The sequence below is a fragment of the Zootoca vivipara genome, chromosome 11 (assembly GCF_965207765.1).
Source record: "Zootoca vivipara chromosome 11, rZooViv2.hap1.1, whole genome shotgun sequence".
Taxonomy (NCBI): Eukaryota; Metazoa; Chordata; class Lepidosauria; order Squamata; family Lacertidae; genus Zootoca; species Zootoca vivipara.
Window position 1 is genome coordinate 49,968,465 of NC_142594.1, and position 16,092 is coordinate 49,984,556.

The following is a 16,092-nucleotide window of genomic DNA, read 5'->3' on the forward strand; positions in this document are numbered from 1 at the left end:
TTTTGTGGAGCCAGAAGCCCCCAGCAGGTAGAACCCAAAGAGCATTCCATGAAGTACGAATAAAACATTCTAAAGACAATTGCTGCAAATGTGCCATGTTTTGATTAGAAGCTGGGTTTTACCCACACACAAAAAGCCTTGCAAATGAATTCAGAAAGCTTTTGCACTTTTAAACACTACAGTCAGTCAAAATCCAGAAGGCAGCCTTTCTGAGGGTCAAGCTAGGCACAGCGCATGAGATCCTATGAGCAGGAACTCCAATGGTTTGGGGCATTTGGTTGTATTGGGGTTTCCCCCACACACACATGTCTGCCTTGAAGGCATGGGATAATAGGGTACCTGCCTTCTGCTGTTATTCTATTTTTTATTTATTAAACTTGTATACAGGCTTTCATCTGTAGAACTCAGGGCAGTTTACAGCATAAAATTGCAATATTTTTTTTAAAAAAACACAAAATGCATGATAAAAATAAGAACAAAGCAAAACCAATAATCCCCGCTCCCACAAAACATTTAAAACATTCAGTCCTAGTGTTACTACTTAGGGAGGTAGACTACAGCAATTAATGTGCCCTCTTTAGCTAGTCCTGAAGATGTTCTGAAGATATTTGGACACTGCTAATTAGATTAGACCGAATTTTTATGACTCCTCTTAATCAGTTTCCTTTTAAACAATTGTTAAAACCTATATTTATTGCCTACTTTTAGATTATTACTATTTTTCTTTTATTCTTTTATGTATTGCATATTTATGTGTGCTGCTCAAGAACCGTAATAAATAAATAAATCAATTCAGTCCTAGAATGGAGACCCTGTGACACCGCAGATGTGATTGGGTTCATCAGCCATCAGGGCCAATGGTCAAGGATGACGGGAGTTGGAGGTCCCACCCCTATCCCCAGGGCTGCTATTAACATCACGGGGGTAACCCAACTAATACCCACTTCAGGAGCTGTAGCGGCGAAAGGGTTAAACATCCCCTCGGCCAAAACCACTTTCTCAATTTTCAAAGCAGATGCGCTGCCCATTCATTATTTAAAGACTGCAGGAGGTCACGATTGTGGGTCCCATACATTGTGTTCTGTTTATTGTTATTTATCCTATTCCCATCTCTCATTCCCTCCAAGGACCTCGAGTTGGCTCTCCCCATCTGCCCGGTTTATCCTCACGACAGCCCTGCGAGGTAGGTCAAACCAAGAGTTTGTGTGTGAATGCCTAGCCCAAGGTCGGCCAGCAAGCTTCACAGCATATCCAGACCTCACCTGACAGTCACATCGTGTGACCAGCTCAATGGCACCTGGCGGTCTGCATAGCCAAGGAAGGGCCTGAACCTGCATCTCTCCTCAAACTTAATGTGACCACCCCTAACCACTACATCACAATTGCCCTAATTTTACCCCAAAAGCCAAGCTTCCAGTGAGCATGCCCCGCAAAAGCGCCCCCAAAAACCTTAGGAGTCATTGCCAGGCAGGTCTGGAACCTATGGCTGTAAATGACAGGGGAGGAGATTTTGGGCAACACTTTATATGGTAAGAGAAGCACCCTAACGGTAAGAGCTGCTGTGACAGGGGAAGAGGAAGCGGTGGTGGACCCTGCTTTTCTGGAGGCACTGCCTCCTGCATTTCCGAACATGCATTGAGTCGGGCTGGACTAGATGACTTCAACAGTCTCCCCACCCTACCCCAATTCTTATGACTCTTATGTCTTGCAAGAATTAAAGAAATCCTAGGCTTGGAATTTTTTTAAAAAATATATAAAATAAAAATACAAGTGTGAGCAACCTTTGTCCCACCATGTTTGGTGAACTACAATTCTCACCATCAATAGCAGGCATAGAGGCAACCTTGGCTCTCCAGATGTTTTGGAACTACAACTCCCATGATCCCTGACCACTGCCCCTGTTAGCTAGGGATCATGGGAGTTGTAGTTCCAAAACACCTGGAGAGCCAAGGTTGCCTATGCCTGATCAATAGCCATGCTTGCAGGGGCTCCTGGGAGTTATAGCTCAGCAACATCTGAAAGAAGAGAAGAGTGAAGAGTTTTGGATTTGATATCCCACTTTATCACTACCCGAAGGAGTCTCAAAGCGGCTAACAATCTCCTTTCCCTTCCTCCCCCACAACAGACACCCTGTGAGGTGGGTGGGGCTGAGAGACTTCAAAGAAGTGTGGCTAGCCCAAGGTCACCCAGCAGCTGCATGTGGAGGAGCGGAGACGCGAACCCGGTTCCCCAGATTACGAGTCTACCGCTCTTAACCACTTCACCACACTGGCTCTCAAAGGCCAAAGGTTCCCAAACGTTTTAAAAAGAAAATCAGAGAAACCTGTCAGGCTGCAGCAGGACACAAGGCTCAACACCTTTTCCCACCCCCACCACGGTCCTTTCCCCTTCTGCCACCCCTCTTTCCTGGAACTCAGACCCCAATTCAGCTCCTTCCCTTGCCCTCCCACTTGGCACGGAACACCTGCTCCCAATATTCTCCCTTCTCTCCTCCATCCAGGGTCTGCTTCTTTCCCTTTGCTTGAATGGATGCTTGCTAAACGGCAAAGACCAATCCAGAAAGTGTAACCGCTTTGAGAAAACACTGAAACTCTTGTTGTGCTGTCTACCGATGAGGGTGTTCTGGGCGAGCAGGTGCAAAGCTGGGCGGGGGTTCTGCACCTTTTAATTGTTGCAGAGAGTGGGAGATGGGATTGCAGCAGCTGCAATTTGCCAGGCAAGAAGGTGAGAAAGGGGCGCGCACAGTTCCACTTCCAGGCAAGAGGAACCTGGTGCATTACAGGCACCAGAATGTGAACTCCTCAGATTATCTTTGGTGCCTATCGTGTTTTTAAAACATGTAATTTTCTCTCCCTCCCTCCCTCCACCCCCACATACAAACACAAACCTTTGAACCACTAAATTTGTAGTGCTTAAAATGCATCACGCAAAAGGGACAGAGTGAAGAAAAGGGGGAGAGAAAAGGGAGAGCCTGCAACAAAATGCTGCAGCGTAGAGTGCTTCTGTTTGCATCCACACCATACCCTCTCTGATACCACCCGTAATAGGAGGGGGAATCATGGGAACTGTAGTTCGTTATGGGTGAAGACCCCACAGATTTACAATTCCCTTCACCCTTAACAGACCGAGGATTCTCTCTGTTGACGGCTGAAGTGGTATAATAACACTTTAAATGTATGGTGTGGCTGTGATCCTAGATTCCAGACAATCATAGAATTGTAGAGTTGGAGAGAACCTCGGGGGTCATCTAGTCCAACCCTCTGCAACGCAGGAATATTCTGCCCAATATGGGGCTCAAGCCTACAACCCTGGGATTTAAGTGTCTCATGCTCTTCTGACTGAGCTACTCTCAGTCCAATCATTCCCTTCCCCCAACAATCAATTGGCATTCCTTGGCTACCGAGCATTGCACAGTCTTCTCTGGACTATTTGGGGTGGGGGCAGCTTACCTCTCCAACAGTTTTCTGTATTTCTGCCAAACGTGGGGTTCCTTAAAGGCCACTTGTATCTCTCTCTCTCTCTTGGCTATGGGTAGTGTGCTGTTCTGGCTTCCTAAGCAATGGCACTCATTGCATGCACATCAAGAATAGAAGGAACGGCAGCGAGAACAGCAAAGCCATGAAGTATTCAGAGGCCTTCTAAGCATACATGACACCTACTCATAAGCACTCCATTAAAAGCTGGCACCAAGGTGATCCCAACATTTGTGCAAGATCTCGTACCCAGTCCACAACCTGCTCTTAAGAACATAAAGAAGAGCCCTAATGGATCAGGACCAATGGCGCCCTGTTCTCATGGTAGCCAACAAGATGTGTATGGGGAACCGGCAAGCTGGACTTGAGCAACAGAGCATCTCTCCCTTCCTATGGTTTCCACCAACTGCTGATCTAAGCCAGGGGTCAGCAACCTTTTTCAGCCGTGGGCCAGTCCACTGTCTCTCAAACCTTGGGGGGGGCAGACTCTTTGGGGGGTTGAACAAATTCCTATGCCCCACAAATAACCAAGAGATGCATTTTAAATAAAAGCACACATTCTACTCGTGTAGAAACACCAGGCAGGCCCCACAAATAACCAAGAGATGCATTTTAAATAAAAGGACACATTCTACTGAAGGAGCGTCTCCACCCCCATCATTCAGCCCAGACACTAAGATCCAGCGCTGAGGGCCTTCTGGCGGTTCCCTCATTGCGAGAAGTGAGGTTACAGGGAACCAGACAGAGGGCCTTCTCGGTAGTGGCACCCGCCCTGTGGAACGCCCTTCCAACAGATGTCAAGGAAATAAGCAGCTATCCTATTTTTAAAAGACATCTGAAGGCAGCCCTGTTTAGGGAAGTTTTTAATATTTAAAGCTGTATTGTTTTAATATTCGATTGGGAGCCGCCCAGAGTGGCTGGGGAGACTCAGCCAGATGGGCGGGGTACAAATAAATTATTATTATTATTATTATTATTATTATTACTACTACTACTACTACTCATGTAAAAATACGCTGATTCCCGGACCTCAGTGGGCCAGATTGAGAAGGCGATTGGGCCGCATCCGGCCCATGGACCTTAGGTTGCCTACCCCTGTTCTAAGGCATGACTGGCTCTGACCCTGGAAGCAGACCATAGCCTCCAACATAACCATAGCTGCCAAGTTTTCCCTTTTCTCGCGAGGAAGCCTATTCAGCATAAGGGAAAATCCCTTTAAAAATGGATAACTTGGCAGCTATGCATAACTGGTAGCCATTGATGGACATATCTCCCACAAATCTGCTTCTAGAGAATTTGCTCCTATGCTCAGGACCTCCCTCGGCAATGGTAGAGTTGGAAGGGACCCCCGAGGGTCATCCAGTCCAACCCCCTGCGATGCAGGAACCTCAGCTAAAGCATCCATGACAGATGGCCATCCAAACCTCTGCTTAGAAACCTCCAAGGAAGGAGAGTACACAACCTCCAGAGGGAGACCGTTCCATTGCAATGTGGAAGCCATTAAGATTTCAGGGCAGCAAGTGTTTGTTAAAAGGCAGGAGCCTTTTACAGGAGCATTAACAAAGGGCAATTAATGCATGCAAGAAACAGTAGTCAGCGACTAAGTGCTTAGGGAGACTCTGATACAGACCCTGGATTAGGGTTGTGAACCGCCCTGATAAATGGCAGTGCACAAATTTAATTAATAATAATAATAATACAAAAGTGTTTGTATTACCGTATTGGCCCAAATATAAGCTGCACCTGAATATAAGTCGCACCTTTAAAATTGATTGGGGGGGAGAGAGAGAAAATGCCTGAATATAAGCCACTCTATTCCTTGCTGCTCCTGGATGCATGCTGGGCAGGGGCACTGCGTTGCCGACGGCCTTTTCCCTTCCTTGCTCTCTACCTTCCCGGCCTTGGATGGGGGACTATGTGTGGGGCAGGTGCTGTTTGCCCCATGCTCCTGGCTGCATACTGTAAGGCTGCGAATATACGTTGCACTTTAAATTTTCACGGTCGGAATTTTTTTGGGGGGGGAGGAGTGCGGCTTATATTCAGGCCAATACGGTATTTGGCATTGTAGTCAACAATAACCTGCAGACTAGATTACTGCAATGTGCTCTGTGTGGGGCTGCCCTTGGGTCTAGTCTGGAAGCTCTAGCAAATGCAAATGCAAAATGTAGCAGCTGGACTATTGATGGGGGCAGACGGCTGACAGCACAAGGCACATCTTCTGAAACATCTGCACTTTCTGCCCATATGCTGCTGGGCAGGATCAGGGCTCTTGTGTTAATATACACAGCCCTGAACAACTGAGGTCCAGGATACCTTAGGACCTGCCTGAGCCCTTATATATTGACACAATCACCGAGATCATCTGGAGGAGCACCTTTTGTTGTCCCCCGTGTTACAGAGGCCCAACCAGCCTCAGCCAGAAGTCAGGCATGGAGTGTTGTTGGTTCCATAATGTGGAGCACTCTCCCAGCAGAGATTCCCCACGCATCATCACTACTGACTTCCTGGCATCTTTTGCAAAACACCTTTTACCCTGACAGTTCTGCATAAGTGCTTAAGCTTTCTCGATTAGCCAGTCCTTTCCACGACTGTTTTCTATTGTTTCTACAGCATCTTTTCATTTTATTGCACCCGTGTATGTTGCTGTAAGCCGCCTTGATGCTACACCTGAGTCAGCGGTATACAGATGCGTCTATAAATAAATGGACTGAAATAGAGGGAGATCCCACACAGAACGAGCTGGCTAACTTCGCCCTTGAAATCTCCTTGTGCTGGAAAGATAGAGCCAGGGAGCAACAAAACCTACAGGAGCAATCACAAAGCTCAATATATTATTGAGTGCAGACTCCCTCAAGGGAGCAGAGAAAGAAGACCTCGTAGCATTCGCAGTCTTCCTCAGGAGTGTAGCTGGGGTGGAATGGCAAAAGCGCCAGCCTCAGGTAAGAGTGAAGGCACATAGCACATTGGCAGGTTTTCTTAAAAACGTTGTTTTTTTCTTTTCAGTATGGAATAATCAGGTGTGCCTTCAAGGTGGCCAACAGAAAGCTGGAAATTCGGAGGCTTGGCCAGGGGGAGAGGCACGATGCCCCTTCTCACCAGGGGTGTTAGAAACTCAGATATGTTATAAGCCAGGCATCCCCAAACTGTGGCCCTCCAGATGTTTTGGCCTACAACTCCCATGATCCCTCGCTAACAGGACCAGGGATGATGGGAATTGTAGTCCAAAACATCTGGAGGGCCGAAGTTTGGGGATGCCTGCTATAAGCTAATCACCAAGTGGCACCTTAAACCTAGGTTACAGTCACCACAACAGAAGGTCACCATTTGTTATTGCAGTGGGAATTAGCATCATTTCTATACTGCTTTAAAGAAAAAAAAATCTCAAAGTGGTATACAACACATTAAAACATCAAATAAAACAATCCAGAACGAATTCAAATTTCAAGGAAAACACTTCAGATCCTTCTCTAAGTGACATTTTGATTTCCCCATATTTATTTATTTACTTGCTTAATTTATATAGCTGACCCATAGCAGAAGTACTCTAGGAAGCCAGTGTGGTATAGTGGTTAGAGTGTCGGACTAGGACCTGGGAGATGAGGGTTCAAATCTCCACTCGGTCATGAAGCTCGCTGATCCTGGGTGACCTTGGAGTCAGTCACAGCCTCTTAGCCTACCTCATAGGTTCATTGTAGGGATTAAGGTAAAGGTAAAGGGACCCCTGACCATTAGGTCCAGTCATGACCGACTCTGGGGTTGCGCGCTCATCTCGCATTATTGGCCGAGGGAGCCAGCGTACAGCTTCCAGGTCATGTGGCCAGCATGACAAAGCCGCTTCTAGCAAACCAGAGCAGCACATGGAAACGCCGTTTACCTTCCCGCTGTAGCAGTTCCTATTTATCTACTTGCATTTTGACGTGCTTTCAAACTGCTAGGTTGGCAGGAGCTGGGACCAAGCAACGGGAGCTCACCCCGTCACAGGGATTCGAACCGCCGACCTTCTGATCAGCAAGCCCTAGGCTCAGTGGTTTAACCACAGCGCCACCTGGGTCCCTACCATTGTAGGGATTAACTGAGGGTAAACCATGTACTCCTTGGAGAGAAGGCAATGCAATGAAGAAACTCGTCTGCTTACCTGCTTAAGAAACCTGGAGGGGCTAGACAGATGGAGATGTCAGTCACCAACTTGGCATCCAGAGATCTCCACACGTGGACCCACACCAGTAGCAAAACGCACTCTGGTGCCTGGCTAATTTCTAACACTGCTCACCAGCTCCATGCCTGTAGCCTAGCACAGTAAAGCACATTCAGGCACTGAATGCTGATGGCAGTGCAGTGGGTGGAGGACACAGGGGCAAGGAAAAGGAAGGAATAAAAATATATGTGACTCGATCTCCCCACTGATCTGAAAGCACCAGAAAGTTATTGCACAACAGCTTTGAAGCTGGCTCATCATGGAGCAGCAGGAGTAGTCTGCATGGGTAGCGAGGGCATAATTTTGGCAGCAGTGCCCTGGAAGATCGCCCATCATTCAGAACTCATTCCAGGTTTTGCCAATCACTCCCTCCAAGAATAACTTTGAACTTCTTTACCTATCATTTATCATCTCCTAGATGTCAGAGTTGGTTTCTTCATAAGTTTTTCCTAAATAACATCTGCAGTTTTTTAGGATGGAGGAAAGAATCAGGAAATGCGTTCAGTTGAATAGTGTGCCATTGATCATTGCTCAAATTTACAACATGACGGGCATTCACCGCAACAGGGGCAGTGGGGCTGGAGTAGGGGGCAAACAGCTTGTTATTTCTCACGGTGAAAGGGTCAACCCACTATCCAGCAGAGGCTGCTGCTTGCCCTGGTATTACTCAACCCACACCAAGGTGGCTTGCAATCGCACATTTGAGGTGTGTGACAAAGTGAGTCAGAACCACAAGGAGGGAGTTGATAGGCTCCAGACAGCCACCAAGGGGTGGGGGCATTGGGGAACAAGGCCCCAAGGCAGACCGAGGAATTCAGGCGAAATTGGAGAAGGAGATTCAAAGCTGCCACTTGGTATTTGATTCCTCCATAGTTTGAGATGTGTTTCACTATTGCCCTCCGCTGAAAGAAACAGATGCCGAATTTGCATGAAAACTTTCAGAACCACATCGTGCTTGGCACGGGTCTTTGGCTTCCTTGTTTGAGTCATCTAAACAGGGAGCCACAGAGTGGGGGTGTGTGTTCTTTTTCAGCTTTCCTCTCTATTTGCTTCACCTGTTAATGGTCTCTTCCCCTGCAGCCACATTAAACCTGAGCACCACAGGCAAACACACACATACTCCCAGCCAAAAAAAACACCAGCCCCCACAAGGACATAGGAAAGTACTTTCCATCCACTCAGACCACTGGTCCACCTAGCTCAGTATTGTAGAAATTGACCAGCAGCAGCTCTCTGGGGTTCCAGACAGCAGACATTCCCAGCCCTACCTACAGAAGGTCTCTGGCATTTCCAGGTGTTCCACGACTGAGCTACAGCCCTTCCACAGGTGACTGTATCCAATTGGTTCAAGAAATCCGGAGGAGCCGGGTCAACTGCTGCTACATTTTCATTCCTGAGTTCCGCAACAGACCTACTGCACAAGTACTATGGGATGGTTTGCCCCCAGCCGCTGCATCTCACAGCGGCAGATACAGATAACAGAATTTCTAGGAACTGGTTCACAAAAGCCTGCGTACTAACTGCATCAGCAGTGTCGAGTGGCAACTTGTGTTTGTGAACAGGCTGTTGCGGAAATACGGAACCACAAATAGAATTACTGCATCGTCACCTCAGCATGCAATCCTTTCCCTCCCTCAGTTCGCACAGTGCAGAAAAATTGACAGGATGTGCTTGCAGGTAGAGGTGTGAACCAGGCCGGGGATGGGTCTATACTCACAACATGAAAAGAGAAAAGCAAAGGTTGGTATTTTCCCCTTGAGCCTGCAGACAGAAAGACTGGATGGGTAGTGTGCAAACCCTCCTAAAAGCAACTGGACTTCCAGTAGCCAAGGTTTGGCGCCAGCCACCATTTAGCAGTCCCATGGCCATTTTAATTTCTCTACCGCATAAAAACATAGGGAGCTGCCTTATTGCAACTGGAAACATTTGGCCTACAGAGCTCAGAGTTATCTAGCGGTTCTCCAGGATTTCATATGGGAGCCTTTTCCAGGGATTGAACCTGGGACCTTGATTTCTCTTAAGCTTTACACAGCGCGCAAAAAGTGGCAAGCCCAGAAACAATTTTACAAGCCTGCCAGCTCGTGCATGCCAATTAGCTACTGGAAGGCTCAAAGACAAAAAAAAGAGGAACACCCCTTTCGCCAGTGTCCCCCCACCTGGAGACAATTTTTGTCTTGCCATAGCCAAACAGCGAGCAGCTATTTAGAAATCAGCTCTCTTGTCTATCATACTCTTCCCACCCAGAAATTGCTGGTGCTCTTGGCAAACTCTTTGCAAGGGCTGAGGTACAGATGGAAATAAGTGCCAATTCCCCAAAAGAGGTAGCTGCCCCCTCCCCATATATACCGTATTTATTCTGCATTGCTCATATCCCACCCTTCCCCCACAGAGCTCATAGACAGAGGGGGCTACTTCCTTTTATCCTCACAACCAGCATGAGAGGCTGAGAGAGAGAGAGAGAGAGAGAGAGAGAGAGAGAGAGAGAGAGAGAGAGAGAGAGAGGTGAGCCCAATGCAGTAGCGGTTGGTCGATTACGGAGGATGGGGCACTGCCCCACATTTCTCAGCCTCTCCTCAGCTAGCTGTCACCTGCCTGCCTTGCTACTCACAGTCAGTTCAGGGGATGGATCTGCCCGTCAGCTTCCTCCTCCATAGTGCTGCTTTTGTAAAACTCGAGAGACAGGAAGATGGGGACAAAACTAAATTTAGTTGACCCTGGCTGTGCCTCCCTCCCATCCACTCTGCCTGTCCCAATGGAAAATAGGCACAAGTATTGGCCCAATGTTAAGCCGGTGAGCTCTAGGGGCCATTGTGTGGCTTTGAGCTCAGCTGGTTAGAGCGTGGTGCCGATAATCCCAGGCTTCCCTGGTGCAAATCCCTTACCACTGACTATACCTCACCGGTTCTCTTTTGCTCCCCATTGCTAGCAGGAGCAGAAGGGACCGTGCAAATATAAAGCACACTTGCTCAGCAAATTCAGCACTGCGTGGTGCCTTGGGCGGTCCTTCTCACTGTCGGCGTGTTCTGGCAGTCCCTGTAATTTCACCCAAATGCTTTTTAGATCCTCCAGGAGAAGACACTCAACTTTGTTAATAATTTGCTAAATATCAGGCATCAGAAAGGAAGGGAGAGGCAGAAAAGCAGAGCAGCTTTTCCATGCGCACATTTAATCGTCTCTTTTACTTCAGTGTCATGTGTGTAAATATTAATCATAGCATTATCTTTGACCGGTCACGTTGAACGAGTTACATAAACTCGAAACTTCTTAACGTGAAACCTTTTGATGTGCAAATCTAAAAACATCACGGCTCCTGCCACAAGCCAGCATTTAAAATCTGCTTCGTGGTCAAGCCTGTTGCCTAAAGAAATGCGGCGTGCTGAGTGCAAGGTAAAGGAAGGAACCACCTAGGGGTGCAAAGGTCATTCTTAATCTGCCAGGGGAAAGGCCAGCTCTGTTTTGCTCCCCTCCCATCCCAACCAAAGACTCTCCAGCATAACTTCCCCAGAAAGTGCAAAATATCCTCAACAGCTCAGTTCCTCTGCCCCCCTGCCAAACTCCACTGTCCTCTCGGAATAAAATGGAAGCATTCTGGCTTTCTCGCTGGGCTGACCTTTTAGCTCCCAAAAGCTTATGGGATCTGCCTGTTCCATCTGCAGCTCCACCTGCCCTGGTTTCACAGGCCAAAACCAAGGATCAGCTATACGTGTTTGAAAACACATCCCCGTTCCCCCCACCCCTCTCTCTCCCTCCGCCCCATCCCTTCCCATGTCAGTCACACCACCTTGGAAAGCGAAGCAGGAGAATCCAGAACTCATCAAAGAAATGCACACTTAGATGCTACAGAAAGGAATAGAGCACTATTCTGCGCCACTAACTTCAGAACCTTGGACAGAGCTGGTGCTTAAAAAACAAAGAAGCCAACACACCCTGTTAATCATTCTTGAAATATTGTTGAAACTGGACAGGAGCCTGTTGAAGACATTCACGGGGCTGTTTATTTTTAGTATTGACAAATCCCCTTTGGACCATGCAGTGTTTATTCCATTGGATGCCCTGTCTTTCAGAAGGGTTACTCATCACTCTTTTGGCGAGCCAAACTGGGTCCCCCAGATTTTGAGGGATTTCTTTTTTTAGCATGACTGAGATGTGAAAGGCATGGAAGAAGATACCACAGGAAATTCATAGGTTCTGTCAACATAAACTAGGAGCCCTTTTTGCCTTACACCTTTTGGACAAAGGCAAACTTGTTGCCTGGGATTATAAAGATAAGTTCCTCACCTTTCACTTTCAGTCCTCGTTCCCCATCACTCTTTTTTGAAGCTGAAAGTGTTTTTTATTCCCACCACTGTTTACTTCTCCTCTACTCACCTCCCCCCTCAAACACACACACACACACACACACATACACACACTGTAAGACTGTAGCCGTAAGTGCACAATCATAGTTTTCATTATTTATTTCATAGGAAAAATGGGGGTATGTGTGTGTAATAAATGAATAAAAATATTGAACAGACACCAAACTTTTGATCCATAAATTTTAAGAAAGATCTTTGGAAAATGGAAGCTAGAACAATATACATATAAAACATGGGGTTTTCGGTGGTAATTGAGGCATCCATTCTCATTCCAACAAGGGGGGAAATGGGTCCCTTGCTCCCTCCCCCAACAGATGTCTCACTAAAACCATCCTAAAATCCTCAACTCTTCTTTTTTAGGCAGACAGCTTCATATTTTTTTTAGTTCACTGGGCCCACAACAAGAAGTCAAACTTTGCAGTTCATTTAATTTCTGCTTTTAAACCAGCTATTATTATTATTATTATTATTATTATTATTATTAACCCCCTTTGCTCCCACCACCATCAGGATAGTCTAGTAGCACTTCAACTTAAGACTGATCTTTAAAAAATAAATAAATCCTTATTTCTCCCCTTTCCACTTAAACCCACCATGACGCCAGCGTGAGAATGGAGGGATTAACTTGCAAAATATAATTAGGTTACCGTACCTACAGAGCAAACTTTAGAATCCGCGGGAAGGAGAAGATCACGGGTCCACGCAAGCTTTTCTCCTCCTTAGATCCATTCCCAGGAATTACTTCTTTCCCTTTTCTTTTCTTTTCTTTTTTAAACCTCCTCCTAAGGAAGAACCCCCCGTCTTCCCAAATCAAACACCAATGATGATAAAGAAGGAAACTTACTGTGGCGTTTGTTTTTTTGTTGTGTGTGTTTGTTTTCAGTAGGACTTCCCCGCTGCTCTGCCCAGGCAGACTTCCAGGGTCATTCCAGAGTTAAGTTTTTAAGTCCCGGTTTAATAGCTCCAAAGCGCCGTGGAGAAGCCCCTTCCCCTCATCGCCGCGCCCCTCGGCCCCTGGGGCGACCCCTCTCCATCCTAGGCGGCTGCAGCTCCCGGCGGGGCATGCTGGAAGTCGGGTGCCACCGCCGCCTCCGCGCGCGCGGATGCGAAGAGATTGGCTGGCAAGGCAGGCTGGCAAGGCAGGCAAGCAGGCTGGCCGGTCCAGGCGAGGGAAGCAGAGGGAGGCGGTAGCTTCGCACGCGCCGCCTCTCCCCGGCGCTCGCTGGCTGCACTCTTTCTGCGCCCTCGCCCTCCATTCCGCTCGCTTGGCGCCAGGAGCGCTTGCGAGGCGCGAGAGATGTGGGGCAGCGACCCCTGCTGGCCGCGCGCGGAGCCGCCAGAGGCGCTGGGGGAGGGAAAAAAAGAAAACCCCAGAGGGGGGCGAGGGGAGGTGATGGGGGTGGGGGTTGGGGCGCCGAGAGAACTTTCCAGAAACTTTGGTGGTTTGGGGAGGAGAAGGGATTTGGGTCCCTTTCGGCTTCCCTCAGCGTTAGACTTCAGGCGGAGAGGCGCTCTTGCCTCTTCCTCAGCAGGAACGTGGGAAGCTGCCTTACACGCGAGTCAGGGCCTCAAGTCCGTCGGAGCCAGTGTGGGCGACACGGGCTGGCAGTGACCTCGCAGCGTTCCAGGCAGGAAGGGAACCGGCGGGGGCCAAATTTGTTCCGCTTTCAAAGCAGTTTTGAGCTGGAGGCTCTTCGCAGCGGTTTTATTCCAGTGGCTGATTGGTTCCGTCCTCCAACACGGACGGCTTTGCTTTCGTCTCTACCACGGCTTATTGCGCAGGGCACGAGACTCTTCATGTTAAAGTCGTGGGTTCGAAAGATTCCGGCATTGCAGGGGGTTGGACTAGATGGCCATCAGGGTCCCTTCCAACTCTACAATTCTAGGATTCTGTGTTAGGCTGCGGACCACAATAAATATAGTGTAATAATAATAATATATTTGTACCTCGGCTCGCCCTCCCATTGAACTCAGCAGGACACTCTGCTGAGTAAGCACGCAGAAAGCTCTGTGGGACTTAACAGTCCTGGGTAATATTTCTGTTGCACCCCCACTCGGAGCGCACTTTGTAGAGAAAAGCTATGCAATAAAATTAAAAGTGATGAGGGAAATCAAGGAGTCGTTGCTTTCAGTGGTTTTGATATTGACAAAAGAAAGCACATGCTTCCTTCAAGGCACCGCTGCAGAGTTTTGAGAAAATTTACTTAAGCTTTATTCGGTTAATTAAAACCCAGCAGATTAATCCCTAGACTCTCATGATGAGATTGCAGAGTACGGGGCCATAGCGCGCGTACTCTTGTGTGTGTCGAGTTTTGGGACTGGCACAGAATCGTCACGCGCTCGGTTATTGCAGACAGTCCTTGCAGGATGAAGACCCAGAGGCAGCTGACCTGAACCAGGCCACATTCATGCACTATGATAACCACTTTAAACAGTCATGGCTTCCCACAGAGAATTCTGGGAGCTGTACTTTCTAAAGGTGCTGGGAGCTGCCAGAAGACCTCATGTGCACCTTCTGGAGCTACAATTCCCAAAGTGGTTTAACAAGTGCTATTTTTCTTTTTTTAAAAAAAAGAGGCGCTGGAACTCTTCGCTCTTATACTTCTGTAAAGAGAATAGGGGTCTCCTAACAACCCTCGGCACTCTTATCAAACCACAGCTCCCAGAATTCTTTGGAAAGAAAGCAAGCAAGCTGAACTTTTTGGATAACCTTCCAGATATTTGCTGAACAGCAAAAGACTAGAAGTTCGTTGCGTAATCTTCACAGTTTAGGCAACACCCCCCTCTGCTGGTCGAAGAGGATATTGCAGCGAGTAGGTTGGTGGACAGGGACATTTAATTACAGTACTGTAAGTCCAACTTTATTTTTTTTCATTTGATGCTTCAAAGGCTAATTAAGCCCTGGGACCTATGCACCTGAGAGCACTTGCTCCAATTACATTTGTTTTTTCTTTATAATGGATTCCTTCACACACACACCCCTTATATCATTTGAACCCAGAATTCATTGCAAGTTCTTTCAAGTGTTCTGTACACATAGAAACCCTATGGCTCCGTTGCAGCTTTCTTACATTTATCTCCTGGACTTCCTTTGAGTCCCCAGTCCTGCCCTATCCCCACTGGAGAGGGTTGTGGCGAAGGCTGGATTAGACTGGCCTCTGGAGACTGGCTGCCTTGTGAGCTTGAACCTGGGTCTCCCCAGGACTCATCACTTTAACCACTACACCCCACTGCCCATTATAGCTTATTCCAGAGGACCTTCCTGAACTGCAGCTCCCATCTCTGGGATACTGTGCCAAAAATGCATGGCATGCTCTTTGTGACCACATGCTGTCTTCGAGACAGTGTTTCAAATGTGAGCATTTGTTACGAGATAAGCCTTTGCTAATGATTGTACCGTAAACCCTACATCTTATAGGATCCTAGAGTTGGAAGGGACCCCAAGGATCATCTAGCCTAACCCCTTACAATGCAGGAATCTTAACTTAGGCATCCATGGCATGTGGCCATCCAACCTGGTGGGACGACTGCAGCCTTCTTTCCCAAGGCCTGGGGCAGGGGGAATAAGGTAACTGGGGGTCCAGACTGGACTCAATATGCGGGTTGAAGTGTTCTTGGGGAAGCAGTTGAGGAAACCCAGTTGAGGAAACCCAGTTGAGGAAACACAGGATCCCCCAGCCCTCCAAGTCTTCAGCTGCAGCAGGGCTCTCCACAGACCCCCAAGCCTCTTCCTTCCAGGGCCTGAGACAGACAGGGTCTTGACAACATTATTTAGGAGTGCAAGGGCGCCTATAACTGCTGGAGTTAGTGAACGTTAGAAAATCGGTAAAATGGTAGGATTTAGATCATATTTGGGATACTGAAGGGAAAATGCAGGCTGCAGCATGGGAATTCCTGGGTTTAGCCTGTCTGGGCCAGTTGAGTACAAGCCATTATGAAAGGATGGTGACTCATCAACACATCAAAGAAAGATTGACAGACCTGTGCAAAATAGGGTTGCCAAGGTTACGGGGGGGGGGCATGGTGTCCTGCAGGAAAAATGCATCCCCTAGCAAATGTTCTTAGG

General features: G+C 47.8%; 1 protein-coding gene across 1 annotated transcript in view; it reads right to left on the bottom strand.

Annotated features, from left to right (window-relative positions):
• Positions 1 to 13,160, bottom strand: part of LOC118091630 (sodium channel protein type 5 subunit alpha-like) — a 295,442-nt gene extending 282,282 nt beyond the window's left edge. The window contains exon 1 of the mRNA XM_088653462.1: positions 12,871 to 13,160. The gene's annotated coding sequence lies outside the window, so the exon portion shown is untranslated. The remainder of the gene's footprint in view (positions 1 to 12,870) is intronic.
• Positions 13,161 to 16,092: the final 2,932 nt, after the last annotated feature.